Below are 21,369 nucleotides of genomic sequence, written 5' to 3'. Positions count from 1 at the left end.
ACACAGATTTAGGAAAGTGTATTTCAGATCCTAAACCCACCCTCTGTGCCCACTTTGTTTGGTAGAGTGCTCGCCTGGGTGGAGTGGGCGCACATTAGGACAACATTCAGTCTCCTTCTGACCTACTGGTAATCATCCATAAATCTCAGTGGTTCTATGTTTCCTATAATCAGTTGACGCGTGAGTGTCATTCCTTGTGTAATTTGTGTTTATAAAAGATAGTCTATTCAAAGAAGACAATGATTTGCTGTGAACGTCAGGCCAATGCCAATCGCTCTGTCAGTTCATTGCGCAGGAAATGAAGACCTGATTAGAGGGTATGTGCATGCACAAAATGAAAGGCATATCCAGTGGCAAAGTGAGGTTAATGTTGTTTACCGTAATGCAATCAGATAGGACTGTTCTGTGTGGATGTTTGGACTGTCAAGGCCAGAAAGCATGTTTTTGCCACTCAGTAGGCGTTCCCGTATAACTTCCTGGTATGATGATGATGTCACGCGCATACCCTCTATTAAATAAACTTCTCTATAATCAGTAGTGTGTAGGAGGTGATAGTTACAACCATCACATATGATTTTATGTAAAGCCAATCAAAGCTCAGATCTTTCATGTTGGGAAATGTCCACTTTGGAGCGCCTCACTGGCGAGCTTGTAGATCTAATGTCCAAAGTTTAAATATTTACAGATTCTTCTTCTCATCGTTTTGTTTGTCTGTATTCTTTCAGTTTAGTCCTAATCCACAGGTTAGACTCCTGCTCTGCTCTCAGAATAGTTCTGTCCCTGTGGATCCTCTACCCAGTGTCCCTGTCAGATGGTCTGCTGTACGCTACTCTACACAGGGTAACCTCCTGTTGGTCCAACCACCTAAACTTAACCTTAACCCTTAATATGCCTAAACCTAATCCTAACCCTAATCTCAGTAAAGATATGCCTAAACCTAACCTTAACTTCAGTAAAACTATGCCTAAACCTAACCTTAACCCTAACCCTAATCTCAGTACAACTATGATTAAACTTAATCTCAGTAAAACTATGCCTTAACCTAACCCTGAACCCTAAATCTGATTTATAAATCCTTAGAGGTCAGATTTAAAAGTTCTCTATAGCCAGCAATGTATGTGTAATGAGTGAGAGCGCAAGGGTAGGAGCGAGTTCATTGTTGTTTTTTTTATTCATTTGTTGCATGAACAACATTAAGTCAGGGTAGCTTAATTTAATTTACACACACATGTTTTATGAAAAGGTAAATACAAAACTGTCAGCAGAGGAATGTGGTGCCACCTGGTGGATTCATGTTTCAACAAATGCTTCTTAAAAATATATAAATATACAAATGAGCCAGTCTTTTGAACGGCTCTTTGAAAGGAAAGCATCCCAGAGATCTGGCTCACTTCAAAGAGCCATAAATCCCATCTCTAGATGTCAATCACTGGGTTCTTTCAAAACTGGGAGGAAAATAAAAATAATCTATCAGGTGGTAAATGTAATTTCCACATCTCCTTTGTACCGTATCGTGTTTGTATTTACTTAATTACATGTATTGTAAACTTTTTTATGATGGTTTTTCTTCTTATTTTTTTAAATATAGTTTCGAGTAGCCAATTCTTTTTAGCCCTCTTTCTCCCCGATTTAGTCGTTGTGCAATTCATTCTTCTCCACACATTTACGTGTTTTGTAACAACTGTTGTGTCGTACCGAGCCTCCACCAGGAGTACGTAGAGCCTTCATCCTCCTCCTCCTGCCCAACATGCTCAGCCTGTAGTATTATTAACCCCCTCCTCCCCAACACAGTGAATTGGGTTTGCAAAGACGCTCCACAAAGCTGGCTGCACCACACAGTGGATTAGAACTTTCTTTAGGCCACAATGGAAACAAATTACCAGGACTTTCTGTTATCCTTTTAGCCTTACATATCGTGTTATCCTTTTAGCCTTACATATCGTGTTATCCTTTTAGCCTTACATATCGTGTTATCCTTTTAGCCTTACATAATCGTGCTAAAGTATTCCATCCATTACCTCACTGTGAGAAGCAGTTGGTTAGAGGGGGAAAGGGGGGGCACCCAGTATAGACCCATGTGGGACCCCAATCAACACAGTATGTAAGATTTAAAGTGTTTAAAATGCATGTTTGCAGACTTAATAAATGAATCTGTGATTGGAGAATAGATCTTAGTTCCAATCAGCCAACAGTGTCCAGACAGCCTTATTATCTGGAAATGAGATCAAATAAGATGTCAAAATGTGACAGTGAGGGTATCAGGATGTCATGAATCTACACTGTATTTAATGTACTTGTGTTTGAACCTGAGTCCTGATTAGAGATGGAGCTTGTTAATTTTTATTGATAATGTAATGAGCATCTTATTGATCCTGCTTATTGAGCCAGGCTTTTATCCAGACCACTATTTTTTTGTTTGTTTGTTTTTTGAAAGACGTGAACAGAAGAACTGGTATATTTTTGTATTGTCCAGTTGTTGTGAATGAGTTTGTGGCAGACCACCATCTATGAAGATGACAATTGACAACAAATATTAATTAAATATCATTAAAACAATCATTCCTTAATGTGAAATAAGTGTTAAATGGCATTATAATATGAATAGTACTGTAATATTTTCTTGATTGTTTAAACATGACATCATGGGCTGCTATGCTCGATAACAAGCTTGATAAGCTCAAAGATTATTGATACGTGATACTCAATAAATGTGTTATGGAGTTTGTATGGAGTTGTTTAAGCTCCAACCCTAGTCCTGATACTCTCTGCACCTTAATACAATGTATAACATGGTTATATTTATACCTTTATGACATGTATAACATGGTTATATTTATACCTTAATGTCATGTACAACATGCTGGTATGTATTATTCTTGTGCCGTAACTAACATCCACTTTATACAATTTACAATGTAAGCATTTAGCAGACTCTTAATCCAGAGAGATTTACAGTAATCAACATAAGATAATACATTAACTTCATAGAAACAGTAATCTAAGCTCATAATGTAGGTAAACCTAGAAGTATCTGATCTATGCTAAAGCATCTCAGTTAAAAACTGCACCAAATACATGTACTGTATGTTTAAATGTGAAGATACATTGTCATTGTTGTTGTTTTTAAGATATCTCTATTTTTATATTACATTTTTATTGTTTTATCTTGCAACATATCTGATGGTGTTTTAAATATACAAATGTTATTTTTTTAAGGATTGTGAATGAATTTTGTATGTTTTTCATTTGTTAACAAGGACCAAAAGTTAAATAATTCATTCATTCATTCCTTGTGTTTATTTCAGTAGGGAGGGTTTATCAAGGTGCTCTGAGTTCCAGCCTGTGAACAGCAGAATGATACGCCTCTGTTTTAACACACATGTTACCTTTACCTTCTTTATATTTTATACTATTGCTCTACCCTGTATCACTGAGTTTAAATAAAACAAATTTTCTATGAGAGAAGTAAGAGTTGAATTCTTCCAGGGACCTGTGGGTTAAACTTCCTCTGTGTGTGTGTGTGTGTGTGTGTGTGTGTGTGTGTGTGTGTGTGTGTGTGTGTGTGTGTGTGTGTGTGTGTGTGTGTGTGTGTGTGTGTGTGTGTGTGTGTGTGTGTGTGTGTGTGTGTGTGTGTGTGTGTGTGTGTGTGTGTGTGTGTCGCGCGCGCGCGCGCGCAGTGTCTATTAATAGAATAAGTGCATGTAGTGTTTGCCTATAGGCCTACAGTAATCCCCATACTCCTAGTTTGACGGTTACACTCAACCTGAGATATTTCTGTTTAGGAGTATTTAAGCCAAGACATATTTTAACACTTTGGTGTTAATAAGTCTTTGAGCAAACTGTCTATCGGACACAGCCAGAATACTGTGGCATTTCAGGCTCAGGCTTCACAGGTTGTGACAAACCTCTCAAGTCGTCACATTCATCTGAACATAATGTAGGACAGTTGTTTAACCTTGATAATATAACACATATACAGTATATAACACATCATAAATATAACACATCATATACAGTATATAACACATCATAAATATAACATCACATAAATATAACACATCATATATATAACACATCATAAATACAACACCATAAATATAACATTCATGGGAACATAATGTAGGGAAGTGTAACACATTACTGCTGGGTAACATTGATAATAGAGGGTATGCGTGTGACATCATCATCATAGACAGAAGTTATGCAGGAACGCCTACTGAGTGGCAAACACAACTTTCTGGTCTTGACAGCCCATACATCCACACAGAAAAGTCCTGTCTGATTGCATTAAACTACGTTAAAACAACAATAAACATTGCCACTGATTGCCTGGAACCCTGAGATGGTTGATGATACTGTGAGCTTTATGGTGATAACTGTGTATTGAACATGTGGTATGGATGTACTGTGAGCTTTATGGTGATAACTGTGTATTGAACATGTGGTATGGATGTACTGTGAGCTTTATGGTGATAACTGTGTATTAAACATGTGGTATGGATGTACTGTGAGCTTTATGGTGATAACTGTGTATTAAACATGTGGTATGGATGTACTGTGAGCTTTATGGTGATAACTGTGTATTAAACATGTGGTATGGATGTACTGTGAGCTTTATGGTGATAACTGTGTATTAAACATGTGGTATGGATGTACTGTGAGCTTTATGGTGATAACTGTGTATTAAACATGTGGTATGGATGTACTGTGAGCTTTATGGTGATAACTGTGTATTGAACATGTGGTATGGATGTACTGTGAGCTTTATGGTGATAACTGTGTATTGAACATGTGGTATGGATGTACTGTGAGCTTTATGGTGATAACTGTGTATTGAACATGTGGTATGGATGTACTGTGAGCTTTATGGTGATAACTGTGTATTGAACATGTGGTATGGATGTACTGTGAGCTTTATGGTGATAACTGTGTATTAAACATGTGGTATGGATGTACTGTGAGCTTTATGGTGATAACTGTGTATTGAACATGTGGTATGGATGTACTGTGAGCTTTATGGTGATAACTGTGTATTAAACATGTGGTATGGATGTACTGTGAGCTTTATGGTGATAACTGTGTATTGAACATGTGGTATGGATGTACTGTGAGCTTTATGGTGATAACTGTGTATTGAACATGTGGTATGGATGTACTGTGAGCTTTATGGTGATAACTGTGTATTAAACATGTGGTATGGATGTACTGTGAGCTTTATGGTGATAACTGTGTATTGAACATGTGGTATGGATGTACTGTGAGCTTTATGGTGATAACTGTGACAGGGCATGAATGGCCAAGGTGGAGTGAAGTGGTTGAAAAGTGGAGTCGTCATCAGACTGAGACGCACAGATCAATGTCATGACCGTTGCTTTGAATCTGAGGATTCTGTTTGTTTCATTTTCTACCCTTTTTTCCAAAAATATCAAAATGCTCTTCCTGTTCTTGTTCTTTGGCTACCATTTGTTTCAGCTTCTGCAGTTGGATCTCATTTACAGTTAACCTCCCTTTTCATTTGACTCCTCCTCCCCCCTTCTTCCTGCCACTGCTGCTTGCTCTAGATCAGTGGTTCTCAACCTGTGGGTCAGGAGTCTCGGGACCCCCAGATGATTAACTTAATGTGCAACATTGTTTTCTCACTCAACAGTAAACAAATTAACATAAAACTCAAGTGTATAGAGGTTATAGTATGTACATTTCTAAAGTAACAATTTAATACCTCTAGTATTCTAAAGTAAATAGCAGATAGTAAATAACAGATCTACACGCGCTGTGAGCTTGTATATCTGCTATTTTTTCAATAGCTAATTAAAGTATAGAATAGTTAAGGCCCCCTCCACCTTGGGCCCTAGTAACTCAGTCTCTTGAGGAAACCACAAACTTCCTATCTGCCTTAAAAACAACTGCTGGTCTGAATTCTACCTTTCAGCAGCTTTGAATGCAACAGAGATTCATTTAATTTAGTTTAGAATTTAAGATTTAGGAAAATCCAATGTGTTGCATGAATCATATATATGAATCATCTCTCCTCCACACGCATACGCTTTCAGTCTCACTTACACTACAGACTGGTTTAACCAGTTTTCACATGCACACTCATGAACTCACATGAACTGTGTCACACACACACACACACACACACACACACACACACACACACACACACACACACACACACACACACACACACACACACACACACACACACACACACACACACACACAGCTATTATCAGGATGACACATTGTACTGTAGCATTTCATCAGTTGGTAGTTGGTACATTGCCAAAGCAACATCCTGGAGGTTAGACTACTTATTCCAGGGCCAGAAGGTCAATTTAATTTATGTTTTTGTTGCTTAGAGAGGGTAACACAGGGTTAAAACATCATCTAGAACATGAACCAGCTCATCAGTCTCCTCTCTTGTTACCAGGACAACAGAAACAGCACAGATAACTGAACTCTTAACGCTTTGTGTACAGATCTGGAAAACAACACTTCAGACCAATTCAGACCACATGCTGAGTGCAGTACAATGTTCCCCAATAGGCGGCCCGCGGGGGGCTACTGTCTGGCCCCCACCAACCCCAGTAATAATGGTGGTATAAGAGCAGCAACAACACTAGTATATCGTCATTGTCGGGTGGAAAACCTGTATCTCAAAATGTGTACGTTCTTTCGCAAAGTAAACCCCTGCTTTATCAAACAAGGCCGTCACACAAAAGTAGTGAAAACAGCAGATCTACAAGCACACAACGCCTCGTGGTGCGAGGCGTTGTGTGCTTGTAGATCGGCTGTTTTCACTAGTTTAAATCATTTTTTAAATGATAAATGCAAAACGAACGGTTTTGGACATACAAGGTTTTCACCCGACAACGATGATATCTGAACTGTCACTGGAGTAGCGGGAACGCCACCGTCGCCCCCTGCAATGTTGTGGCCCTCGGCTTGGTACCCTAGACATAGTTTGGCCCTTGGGGAAAACTAATTGGGGAACCCTGTAGTACACTGTATCAATGCATGTTAGATGAGGTTCAGTAACACTGTATCAATGCATGTTAGATGAGGTTCAGTAACACTGTATCAATGCTTCTAAGATGAGGATCAGTGCAGCCATGCTTTATCTTTTTCTCAGGTTCTTCTTTGACTTCTCTTTTCTTGTAAGGCGAGGCCCACGGCACCAACAGGAAGCCTTGCTACTGTGCACTGAGGAGAGAAAGAACGCCCATCCAAAACACACACAAGAATGTTTTCTTTTTTCTTCACCACGCAGTGACGTCTACATATAGAACAGCATGCAGCATCTCAGAAGGCCAGACAGGAAGTCAACACATGCTGGTGAGCCACTATCACTGCTGGTGTGGGTTGGCAGTCAATGTGTTCTAGGCTATAAGCTACACTATCATTGTACAGTCAATGTGTTCTAGGCTATAAGTTACACTATCATTGTACAGTCAATGTGTTCTAGGCTATAAGTTACACTATCATTGTATAGTCAATGTGTTCTAGGCTATAAGCTACACTATCATTGTACAGTCAATGTGTTCTAGGCTATAAGTTACACTATCATTGTACAGTCAATGTGTTCTAGGCTATAAGCTACACTATCATTGTACAGTCAATGTGTTCTAGGCTATAAGTTACACTATCATTGTATAGTCAATGTGTTCTAGGCTATAAGCTACACTATCATTGTATAGTCAATGTGTTCTAGGCTATATAAGCTACACTATCATTGTATAGTCAATGTGTTCTAGGCTATAAGCTACACTATCATTGTACAGTCAATGTGTTCTAGGCTATAAGCTACACTATCATTGTACAGTCAATGTGTTCTAGGCTATAAGCTACACTATCATTGTATAGTCAATGTGTTCTAGGCTATAAGCTACACTATCATTGTATAGTCAATGTGTTCTAGGCTATAAGCTACACTATCATTGTATAGTCAAAGTGTTCTAGGCTATAAGCTACAGCCTTGCACTTGCAGGCGCAGCCATCATAATCTGCTGGGCTGCCCCAGGCAATTTTCCTAGCGATAAGTTGCATACAAACTATACAAACCTTGGCATTTGGACAGTCCTCATTGCCCATGGGCAAGGTAAGGGATTCTCCCACATCCTAGGCTCCGGGTAGAATCCCAGGCTCCCCAACACCACGTTTATGAGTTGTAGGCAGTGACTGTCTGCAGGGTTCCCACCCATTTTTACCAATTAATTTCCAAAACTTTTCCAAAACCTTTCCAGAATATTTAACCCAATTTCCAGGACTAAATAACAATAATTCAGCTCATTAACAAGTCGCTTACTCCTATGCGCAATGCCCAAAGACAGGTAGTGTATGCCAGTGGTTCTCAACCTTTTCAGGCTGTGACCCCTGAAATAATCATATTTGAACTGGGGACCCCGGCACCCTGACGAGCACTACGAGTTGAGGAATTTTGTATAACACGGTTCTATTGTGAAAATAGCCGATCTACATGCTTGTAGATCGGCTATTTTCACAATTTCTGCCTCTAATATTTGACAATTAGGCCAAAGTTAAATTTGTCATTTCAGAGGTATTAACAAAATCAATAACCAAAGACAATGCATAGCTATTTTTTCCGGGACCTTCCAGGACCCTTAATCAATTCCAAAACGTTTCCAGTACCGGATTTTTTTTTTCTCTAATTTCTAAAACATTTCCAGGAATGTCATGACCGTGGGAACCCTGTGTCAGTGTAGTGGACAGGTTTACCAGGTGGCTGTATGAGACCTGCATGGCTGTGTAATGTAGTTTAGCCTCTCAGACTCCCCACCAGGTCCACTTCCTCGGTCACCCAAACAACATTTCACCTCCTAAAAGAACAACAGGTTATGCATAACCACTTTCTACAGTCAGCATACAGTAATACCTCTAACATATGGGTCATCATCAGCTGCCCTGGGTTTGGGTTAGTCAATAATCTGAGTTTTCAGTTATGTTGAGTGATGGGTTAAAACCATTTTAATATCTATTATATTTAAAACACCAACTTCAGTGTTAAAAGTGTCAAGGTTTTTGAACAAATAACTAATGCATGTGATGAGATGTCTCCACTGCGCCAAGCCATATCTGGCATATGTCCTTCTTGCTACTGGGCCCAAGACACAAAAACATCTGATATCCATGGTTATGTTATAATTGTCCAATCTGTAACTCTATATATCTGTGACATTATGTTTTGTATAGGCAGAAGGCACTATGGGTGAATTGCTGTACTGTACGTTGAACTCTGAACTATTCTTTCAATACAACTAAGAGAACAAACTGACCTGCACTGGTTGTGGTCTCATTTCTTGTGTGGGAGTAATCTTTAATCATTATGGGATGTTCTTTGACTCTGACTGACTGTGGTTTTACTCTTCTGGGAAAGGATAACTTTCTAAAGGAATTAATACATGGGAATTAATCAAAAACCCATCATTGAGTATCTCCTTAAGTAACGCAGCCACATGTAGTTATGTCCACATGTTTATAATTATGTCCACATGTTTACAATTATGTCCACATGTTTACAGTTATGTCCAGATGTTTGCATCAATATGGTGGTGATGTGGACATGGTCCATTCTATGGTGTTACACTGCCATCTACTGACCAAACACATTAATGATCTAAATATTATTCTGCACAAAGTCAGTCAAGGACACTTCAGTTTACAATAATTCCACACTAGTGATATTCATCACAGGTCTGGTGACAGCAAATTGCAACACTAGATTTCTTTTGAATATGTTGAATCTAGGGTTGCAATACCTCCCACTGGCAGCCAATGCATCAAATCATTTTTTTGCTAACTGATTGTATTAAACGACGTCAAACTCGACAACATTGCAGCTGTACGGAAATTACAGATTAAATTAGGCCAATAAAAGATCTAGTGTTGCAATTTGCGTCATAATGAAGAGATTTACTGTATACAATATGCAAAGTTACATTTCACTACTGTTATGTACTTCATGTCCCCATATTAAAGTCATTATGACAATACTTTGTTTCTGTTAAAACAAGTGTTTTATATTGTGACAGTAATCATTGCTATAGAGTGTTCAGTAACAGGGATTTACTCATCCCGAACAGAAAATTTACATTTTCAGGTCAGGCCAATTTCATCCATGAACAGAACTACACGATACAACACGTGAAATTGAAAGTGAGAAGAGAAATGTGTAACTGGAACAATATAAAATACTACTGAAGATGTAGAACTTATGGGATGGAATTGGCAACCTCCCTGACAATGTATTTCCTTCTGTTGGGGAGACAGGGAGACCTCTGGTTACTGAGCAAAACAAATCAATTGTATGACTTTTAAATCATTCAAACTGTCTACATTTTAATGTATTTTTTCTCTCTCCATGAAATTCACATTTGGCCTGGTATGGTTGGCTACATTCATTATTGAACACAAATGTAAACTGGGTTAGGATACTGAAAAGTTGCTCTTTAGACTAGAGCCTACACTTGAAGAAGTATAGCCTACCAGCCTACCTACCCACCAGTCAGTCAGTCAGTCAGTCAGTCAGTCAGTCAGCCAGTCAGCCAGCCAGCCAGCCAGCCAGCCAGCCAGCCAGCCAGTCAGCCAGCCAGCCAGCCAGCCAGCCAGCCAGCCAGCCAGTCAGTCAGTCAGTCAGTCAGTCAGTCAGTCAGTCAGCCAGTCAGTCAGTCAGTCAGTCAGTCAGTCAGTCAGTCAGTCAGTCAGTCAGTCAGTCAGCCAGCCAGCCAGTCAGTCAGTCAGTCAGTCAGTCAGTCAGTCAGTCAGTAGGTTAATGTCTCTCCTGTCCTACTAAAACCATAGAGTTATACGAAGAACTAAAACACCCTGGACTCCATGTCTGCTGCTAGAGGTGGGATTTATGGTTCTGTGAAGTGAGCCGGATCTCTCAGATCCGTTCCTTTCAAAGAGCCGTTCAAAAGACTGGCTCATTTTAGTTACTTTGTAGATTTTGATTACGATTGCAAATCACTTCAAGCCTATAGGCCTATACATGTTGGCCATAGGATACATTTCTGCCATTTGAAAATAGCCGATCTACAAGCTCACAATGTGTCACAACGTGACGCATTGTGAGCTTGTAGATCTGCTATTTTCAAATGATTTTTCTACATTTTATTAATTGGAAAACTTGTGAAATGAGAAATTCTGCATAATGAGTACTTTCTACTATTGGTACTCTAAGTGCATTTTGATACCAATACTTTTGTACTTTTGCTCAAGTACATTTTAATTTCAAACTTCTGCTTGTGGCAGAGTATTTCCACATTGATTGCAGTATTGATATTTTTATTAAATTTCTTTAAAAGAAATTGAGTACTTTTCCTACCACTCTTCATTTACAAAAGGAACGGCTCCCTACTGTGAACCGGATCCCATCGTTCATTTCAAAGAGCCGTTCAAAAGACTCGATTCGTTGGCGAACGTCCCACCGCCTGCATGCCGCTCCATGCTCACTGCGCTGGAAACAAACAAGTAGGTAGGTTAAACACAGCTTTATGTATTTAATAATGTTATGGTGTTAAAACAGCCACATTAAAGCTGTGTTCAACACAGGCTATATTCACAGCCCAGTTCAAAACAAAAGGAGACACGATTCATCTGACTGACAACAAGAGTCTCCCACTTTCATTCTGCTCTTTCAACTTGAGATGATCTGTTCTGACGTCTTTTAACGTTTCTATAGTCTATGGTTTGAAGCGTCCAGTCCAGTAGAAAGTATTGTTTATGTCCATAGTTAGTAGCTGCTGTCTACAGCCAAGAGACAACAGTAGGGTGACTGACCATATTTCCAGCCCCTCAAACCGGGACGTAAAACACTGTTGCGTAAACTGGGCGCAGGGTTGCATACAGGCAGTGAGTGATTGACAAAAAGCCTCAGCGTTGAATTCAGAGCAATGAATTTGTTCCTTTTTTCTGATTGGTTAGATGAGCATGTTTTCATGAAAAGAACATGATAAATGTCTATGCAACCACTGAAAACAGCTACTATTATTTTAATTCTGGCGAAAACCGGGACAATGTTGCAGTGAATGTTGAAAAGCGGGACATATTAGTGTTTTAGAACTATTTGTCGGGACACCGGGACACGTAGCTTGAAAACGGGACTGTCCCGGGTAAAACGGGACGTCTGGTCACCCTAGACAACAGTTCTGCCAACCGGGCTCAGGGGGAAAACTTAACTTCGCATAGCGCGGCTCATCTTGCAAAGCAACGTGGAAGACTGAGGATGGCTGTCTCTGCCAAGTGGCAAACAGGCTGAGCAGTGGAGCTCTGCTCCTGAACATGCAGTGTGGAAAAAGTACTCACATGTTTTACCTGCTAAAGTATTGTTTATGTCCATAGTTTATGATCGTTAGTAGCTGCTACAGCCGAGCTCAGCTAAGCCAAGACACAACAGTTCTGCCAACCGGGCTCAGAGGGAAAACTTAACTTCACATAGCGCTCATCTTGCAGAGAAAGGGGATGAGGATGGCTTTGCTCTGCCAAGTGGCAAAACATGACGGCCATATGACCGTCATGTTTCCACCTCAACCATGCTTCTAGCGAGGTAAACAAAGAGCCCCGGCAGGCTAAACAAACGTTCAGATTTAAAAAATAAAGTGCTTAACCAAGACTAATGTGTGTCAGAATAGATGCCGCTCAACCAGAATTACATGCAACTCCCTTATTGTTTAATAAAAAGCATTTTTCGGTTTTCCCTTGTATTTCCTGTTTTTTCCCATGCGCACCAGCCCCATCTATGGCCACTGAGATGTGGGCGTGGCTTCACAAAAACAGGTCTGAAAATACAGACGACGATCGTCTGTTTCCCCCATTTTATTAAACAATACGGGAGCGCCATGTAATTCTGATTGAGCGGCATCTATTCTGACACAAACAAGCCTTGGGTAAGCACTTTATTTTTAAAATTTGAACGTGTCTTTAGCCTGCCGAGGCTCTTTGTCAACCTCGCTAGAAGCATGTTTGAGGTGGAAGCATGACGGCCGGGCATGTCATATCACCGCCGTCTTGTTTCAGGGCTACGCTTTTATTCTGCTCTGGTTTCTAACACAGTCAAAGTTAACTTGAGATGCGATCTGTTCTTCTGACGTCTTTTAACGTTTCTATAGTCTATGGTTTGAAGCGTCCAGTCCAGTAGAAAGTATTGTTTATGTCCATAGTTAGTAGCTGCTGTCTACAGCCAAGAGACAACAGTTCTGCCAACCGGGCTCAGAGGGAGAATCGCATAGCGCGGCTCATCTTCTTTACAGCAAAGTGCGAGGCTGAAAAGAGATGAGTCTGCTGCTCTGCCAAGTGGCTCAACGGGCTGTGCATTGGTCTGACGAGGGGAGCCTCGGGTTCAAGTCCATATTATAGTCAGTAGCTGCTGTCTACAGCCAAGAGCCAGCACACAACAGTCTGCCAACCTCAGGCTAACCTGGCATAGCCTCATCTAGCAGAGAAAGGGATGATGATGGATTTCTGCTGCCTCTGCCAAGTGGCAACAGGCTGAGCAGTGTAGCTCTGCTCCTGAACACGCAGTGGTGGAAAAGTACTCACGTTTTACCCAGTAAAGTATTGTAGAAGTATTGTTTATGTCCATAGTTAGCCTAGGCTACTACAGCCACGATGCAGAGCACAACAGTCTGGCAACCAGGCTCAGGGGGAAAACCTCGCATAGCCTCATCTTCTATGCCAAAGAGATGAGGATGAGTCAGTCAGTCTGGCTGCTGCTCTGCCAAGTCAGTGGCACAACGGGCTGTGCGTTGGTCTGTCGAGGGGAGCCTCGGATGCAAGTCCCAACTCCACACATCATTTAATTCAGATGAACTGGATCAATTCAATTCTATTCAAAGGAGCTTTATTGGCATGAGAAAACATAACGTTTACATTGTCAAAGCACGTTTCAAATCATAGTAAAAACAGTTGAAATGGGTAAAGTTGGGGAAGGGGATAGCCTAATGCTGCATTCACACTGAGAGAAGCCAAGCTAATGGTTGGCTTGGTAATTCAATGTAATCTCAATGCAAACCAGCTTTTAAAATTTCCATGCTCGAAAAAAATTATTTGTGACACTTGCTTTGGCAATGTAAACGTATGTTTTCTCATGCCAATAAAGCTCCTTTGAATTGAATTGAATTGTAATCCTTCGGGTGGTTGTATTCAATTCTGTAGCCTTCTTTTCTCACATCAGTTCACCCTGCTGTGTTCACACATTGTTGTTTTTCTCCCAGTAGGTATGGGAGTTTTTTGTCTTTGGTCATGTTTTCAAACTCACTTCGGGTGTGTGTAATCTGTGGGAAGTATGTGTCTCTGATGTCTTGGTAGGTGGTTAGAAAGTGTAGCTCTGTTTCTACCACATCTTGTGTGCAGTGGGTGCATATCCTGTCTTCCCTTTGGGAGCAGGGTCTGTCTGTGGCGGCCTTTCTCTATGGCAAGGCTGTGTTCGCTGAGTCTGTACCTAGTCAAGGCTTTCCTGAGTTTTGGGTCGTTTACTGTGCTCAGATATTCTGCCAATGTATATTTTCTTTTTAGTGCTAGATAGCATTCCATTTGCTTTGGTTTTGGGTTCTCTTTCCAGTATGTCAGGTAGCTTTCTTTTTGTTTTCTTATAATCTGGTTTGGTCCAAAGTGTTTTCCGTCTGCTAGTTGTGCTTGTGTTTGTGCCCAGAGTCCCTGGACCAGCTGACTCAGTGGACATCCAGTCCCTGGGCCAGCTGACTCAGTGGGCATCCCTGTAGGTTTTCACTGTGGTTGAGGGCCATGTTATGAAGCGTGTCTGGGTTGCCTTCTTTTAGATGTTTATAACATTGAAGTGCTCTCTTTTTTACTTTGATAATGAGTGGGTATCATCCTAATTCTGCTAGTATTGTTTGTTGTTTTAAGTCGGGTGCAGAGTTCTTGTTACTGACGATTCCCTATGAAAAGTACTGTGCTCTATCCATCTGTGTTTCAGTGCTCTATGAGATACATAATGACCATCTTTAATGTGTGTTTTAATGTTGTCTTGTAGATCTCAGCTGTTCCAGGAGTTCTGGCCTTGTTGGCCTCACAGAGGAAAAACCCTATACTGGTAAGTAGACAATAACTAGCCCTTACCCGTTCAAATCAGCTCTGAAATGATGTGCAGTGTGTGGGTTATGGGGTGTGCACTGTGCACACAGTATATGAGGGATGGAAAGTAACTTTAACTGGTGCTTACATGATAATATGTAGGAGCATCAATGTAAGAAATACCCGTTTCGTTTAATGGCTACAGAGATACTGTGTACCGATCTGCATGATTTTTGGACAACATTTGTAACAGGGCCAGACACCCCCTCCCCGCCTGCGCGCGCGCACACACACACACACACACACACACACACACACACACACACACACACACACACACACACACACACACACACACACACACACACACACACACACAGCTGGTTAAACATGTTGCCTCATGCTAGATGCAGAATAGATAAGCCTCATGCTAGATGCAGAATAGATAGTAGATACACCATAAAAATGCTAATATACAGCATACGATTTGTGAAAGTGCCAAACGGGCTTCACAGTTATGTTAGATGTGTTCATATGCTAATGGTGATGCAATTTCAGATCAATTGCTCCAGCCACTGAGGAGAAACGCTGTGACAGACACTCAGACAGACAGACAGACAGACAGACAGACACTCAGACAGACAGACAGACAGACAGACAGACAGACAGACAGACAGACAGACAGACAGACATTTGGAAAATGATATGTTTGATACTGTATGTGTTTGTGTATAGGCTACTAACACTAAACCCTCACTGGTAAGTAAACAATAATACTGTATGTGTTTGTGTATAGGCTACTAACACTAAACCCTCACTGGTAAGTAGACACTAATACTGTATGTGTTTGTGTATAGGCTACTAACACTAAACCCTCACTGGTAAGTAAACAATAATACTGTATGTGTTTGTGTATAGGCTACTAACACTAAACCCTCACTGGTAAGTAAACAATAATACTGTATGTGTTTGTGTATAGGCTACTAACACTAAACCCTCACTGGTAAGTAGACAATAATACTGTATGTGTTTGTGTATAGGCTACTAACACTAAACCCTCACTGGTAAGTAAACAATAATACTGTATGTGTTTGTGTATAGGCTACTAACACTAAACCCTCACTGGTAAGTAAACAATACTACTGTATGTGTTTGTGTATAGGCTACTAACACTAAACCCTCACTGGTAAGTAAACAATAATACTGTATGTGTTTGTGTATAGGCTACTAACACTAAACCCTCACTGGTAAGTAGACAATAATACTGTATGTGTTTGTGTATAGGCTACTAACACTAAACCCTCACTGGTAAGTAGACACTATATACTGATTCATAAAACACAGGATATGATGTTGTTATCCAAAGTGCCGTGGACTCTGCATGGCAGGGACGTCCTTCTCCCTGAGCCAAACTTGCTCCTGACCGCATACCTTTGAATAGGATTGATGATAATACTCGAAGCACCACTGTGGGGTGTTCAGATGAGTGATGGCATCCTTTGGGTCGTCAGGTGGGCGCCCTCCTTCTTGGGTGTTTCGCTGACAGGCCCACGACACCTCCAGAGGGTTCAGCAGCCAATCCCAGCGTCCTGGGTTCACTCCCTAGATGTCATCAACTCATCTGAAGGCCCACGTGGAGTCCTTTCTCTTCATCCACACCCACTGGCTCCCCTTTTCAGCAGCCCTGGAGAGGTCCTTGACTGCCTGCCGGTGGGCCTTCCCTCGCACTCCCATCTCTCTGAGTAGCCTAGTTGTTGAGGTGGCTACAAACCCTCTGCAACCTACTTCCACTGGGCAGACCTTCACTTTCCAGCCTTGTTGTTGAGCATCTGCTGCGAGTTCGGCGTATCTCAGCTTCTTCCGCTCGTAGGCCTCCTCCACTGCACCCTCCCAGGGTACAGTGAGCTCGATGATGTAGACAAGCTTGAGTGAGGCTGACCACAAAACAAGGTCTGGTCGCAGGTTGGTAGATGCGATCTCAGCTGGGAAGCAGAGTTTCGTGTCCAGGTCTGCCAGCATCTTCCAGTCCCGTGCTCTGCCCAGCTGCCCCGTGTCTGGTCTTGTGGTGGTGAGGCTAGCTCGACCCTTGCCCTCCCGAACAAATGGTGTTGGCTTCCAACGGGATGACGGGGGAGGAAGGGAGTTCACGCTTGTCCGGTGACTTTCCAGCACTGCTGCAAGACACTTTAGCACCTGGTTGTGCTGCCAGGTGTAGCGGCCTTGGGTGAGGCTGGTCTTGCATCCCACTAAGATGTGCTTCAGTGTTGCTGGACTTGGACATAGAGGGCACGTGGGTAAGTAGACACTATATACTGTACACTAACTCAATTATAAACCCTCACTGGTAAGTAGACACTATATACTGTACACTAACTAAATGATAAACCTACACTGGTAAGTAGACACTATATACTGTACACTAACTAAATGATAAACCTACACTGGTAAGTAGACAGTAACTAGTCCTGTGCACACTCACAGTATATGAGGGAATGAATGTAGGAGACTCAGAAGTAATGTTGGAGAACCCAGACCGGTGCCCATTGGGCAGAACAGTCAATTCAATTTGCAATTCAATGGAGCTTTATTGGCATGAGAAAACATACATTTACATTGCCAAAGCAAGTATCACAAATACAATAAAAATCACACCCAATGTGAAGTGAGCGGTGGTCGTGCTTGCATAACGTCTTCAGACTAGGATTTGAGTCTAGGATGTACAGGGTATGCTACACACACACACACACACACACACACACACACACACACACACACACACACACACACACACACACACACACACACACACACACACACGTTTTGCTATGGCAAAATGCTGAGGAAAAAGGCTACAGACACACGATGATGACATCACTAGACAAACATGATGCTCTGTGTAGAGCCCTACACAGAGCTGTGTTCCTGGCAGGGTAAGAGACACTGGTGTTGTACAGATATGACGACCAACTAAATGCACACAATGCACCTGGAGTGTTTAATCTGGTGTTTTGGCATTCTGCTTTGCAGTTTCTCTCAACTTGACTACAATGTTAACAATGTTATTTATATAGCATATTGTTTAGACAGATGCTAGGTCCTTGTTTACCTGATCCTTTAGTTTTAAAAGTAGGTTCTTGGTTTATCTATGATCCTAGTTAATTGAGACACTACGCTGTCTCTCTGCATTCTATGATCCTATAGTTTACTGAGACACTACGCTGTCTCTCTGCATTCTATGATCCTATAGTTTACTGAGACGCTACGCTGTCTTTCTGCTTTCTATGATCCTATAGTTTACTGAGACGCTACGCTGTCTCTCTGCGTTCTATGATCCTATAGTTTACCGAGACGCTACGCTGTCTCTCTGCGTTCCTACTATAGTTTACTGAGACGCTACGCTGTCTCTCTGCATTCTATGATCCTATAGTTTACTGAGACGCTACACTGTCTCTCTGCATTCTATGATCCTATAGTTGATCCTATAGTTTACTGAGACACTACGCTGTCTCTCTGCATTCTATGATCCTATAGTTTACTGAGACGCTACGCTGTCTCTCTGCATTCTATGATCCTATAGTTTACTGAGACGCTACGCTGTCTCTCTGCATTCTATGATCCTATAGTTTACTGAGACGCTACACTGTCTCTCTGCATTCTATGATCCTATAGTTGATCCTATAGTTTACTGAGACACTACGCTGTCTCTCTGCATTCTATGATCCTATAGTTTACTGAGACGCTACGCTGTCTCTCTGCATTCTATGATCCTATAGTTTACTGAGACGCTACACTGTCTCTCTGCATTCTATGATCATATAGTTTACTGAGGCACTGCACTCTCTCTGCATTCTATGATCCTATAGTTTACTGAGACGCTACGCTGTCTCTCTGCATTCTATGATCCTATAGTTTACTGAGACGCTACGCTGTCTCTCTGCATTCTATGATCCTATAGTTTACTGAGACGCTATGCTGTCTCTGCATTCTATGATCATATAGTTTACTGAGGCACTGCACTCTCTCTGCATTCTATGATCCTATAGTTTACTGAGACGCTACGCTGTCTCTCTGCGTTCTATGATCCTATAGTTTACTGAGACGCTACGCTGTCTCTCTGCGTTCTATGATCCTATAGTTTACTGAGACGCTATGCTGTCTCTGCATTCTATGATCATATAGTTTACTGAGGCACTGCACTCTCTCTGCATTCTATGATCCTATAGTTTACTGAGACGCTACGCTGTCTCTCTGCGTTCTATGATCCTATAGTTTACTGAGACGCTACGCTGTCTCTCTGCATTCTATGATCCTATAGTTTACTCAGTATGATCCTATAGTTTAGTCAGTGTGTTTGTTGTGTTTAGTGTTCATGGAACTGCTGAAATATCCTGCTTCTTGGCCAGTTCATAAAATATGTATTTTTACTGATGAAATAAAGGTTATATATTTGAGATTCGCCGATCTACAAGCTCACAATGTGATGCGTTCTGAGCTTCATACGTGTACATTTATGTACATGTATTAATGTTGTATCAACATGAACAACAACTACTCTGAAACATTGTAATGTGTTCTGATCTTCATATGTGTACATTTATGTACATGTATTAATGTTGTATCAACATGAACAACAACTACTCTGAAACATTGTATTAATGTTGTATCAACATGAACAACAACTACTCTGAAACATTGTATTAATGTTGTATCAACATGAACAACAACTACTCTGAAACATTGTATTAATGTTGTATCAACATGAACAACAACTACTCTGAAACATTGTATTAATGTTGTATCAACATGAACAACAACTACTCTGAAACATTGTATTAATGTTGTATCAACATGAACAACAACTACTCTGAAACATTGTATTAATGTTGTATCAACATGAACAACAACTACTCTGAAACATGTATTAATGTTGTATCAACATGAACAACAACTACTCTGAAACATTGTGAACTGAAGATGATATGAAGAGAAAACTGCTCCAGTCTGGAGACAGTAACTCCTTGAAGGCTGCAGTTGCTCGATATAACCAGCAGGTGTCATCAGAAAACCATTTCATTGACTATTGATGGAAGACTTCATTAGAAGTTTGCATAGGGAAAAGGTACAGTTTGATGACAGTACAGTTCATTGGTACAAGGTCAACTAAAAGGATAAACATCACAAGAAATATGAAAACATAGGTTTTGTTTTCTTTTACCAGTTTGGAGTAGCAGCCTCCTGTAAGTGACTTTTCAGAGCGGTTTTAAAGGAGGGAAGCAATTTACACTCTTTTAAGGCCTTCAGTAGGGCGTTCCACATTTTATGCGGCATAGTAGGAGACCACATTTAAACCTTTGTTTGAGCCAAACAAAGGGTTTGTGTGTGTGTGTGTGTGTGTGTGTGTGTGTGTGTGTGTGTGTGTGTGTGTGTGTGTGTGTGTGTGTGTGTGTGTGTGTGTGTGTGTGTGTGTGTGTGTGTGTGTGTGTGTGTGTGTGCGCGTGTGTGTGTGTCACTAATCATTGGACTCCCAACCCACACCTGGTGGCAATTTTTACGCCAACTGCGGACATTTTTTTCTTTTGCTGACCAAGTATAGTTTTAGACCGCGACGGAGGCGCGCCGTCTCAGGTGAACTTGAGCCACGTGAGGCCCTGCAGAGCGAGCTAAAGCGAGCGAGTCTCCGGGCAGAGTGTTGCAAAGTTCACTTGAGCCGACTCACTGGTCTTGATGCAGATTCTCACCGTTTTCTATTTCCTGTTGTTTTCACACTCTCAGACTGCATCCTGTCTCTGTAGAAAAGGACGTGGACCGTTTGTGGTCACACAAGAGCTCATACAACTGATCTATAGGCTCATAAAACTGATCTATAGGCTCATACAACTGATCTATAGGCTCATACAACTGATCTATAGGCTCATACAACTGAACTATAGGCTCATACAACTGATCTATAGGCTCATACAACTGATCTATAGGCTCATACGAGAGCATAGATTGCTGAGAATAATACATTACGTATGTTCTGTAAGAACTTCCAGACATGAAACAGTTAACATGGTGAGTTCTGCAGAAACAGGTTTTTTTTTTCACACACATTAAAACCACATCATCCAGACTACCCACAATGCAACACTACGTAGAGAGCAGTCTCCTGCCTGGCAGTCAGAGCTTGTTGTCATGAAACGGATGAAAGTCTGTGGTCAACATTAGTTTCAATACTGAGAACAATGGAGGGGGGAGGGGGGGGGGGGGGGGCTAACAGTGCCAGTTAAGGACAGGATGTTTACTCTAACACACACACGTGTGTATACACACACA

This window comes from Nannobrachium achirus (genome assembly GCF_963921795.1).
Source record: "Nannobrachium achirus genome assembly, chromosome: 17".
Lineage (NCBI taxonomy): Eukaryota > Metazoa > Chordata > Actinopteri > Myctophiformes > Myctophidae > Nannobrachium > Nannobrachium achirus.
The sequence above is the reverse complement of the archived record's forward strand: the minus strand, read 5'-3'. Positions refer to the sequence as shown.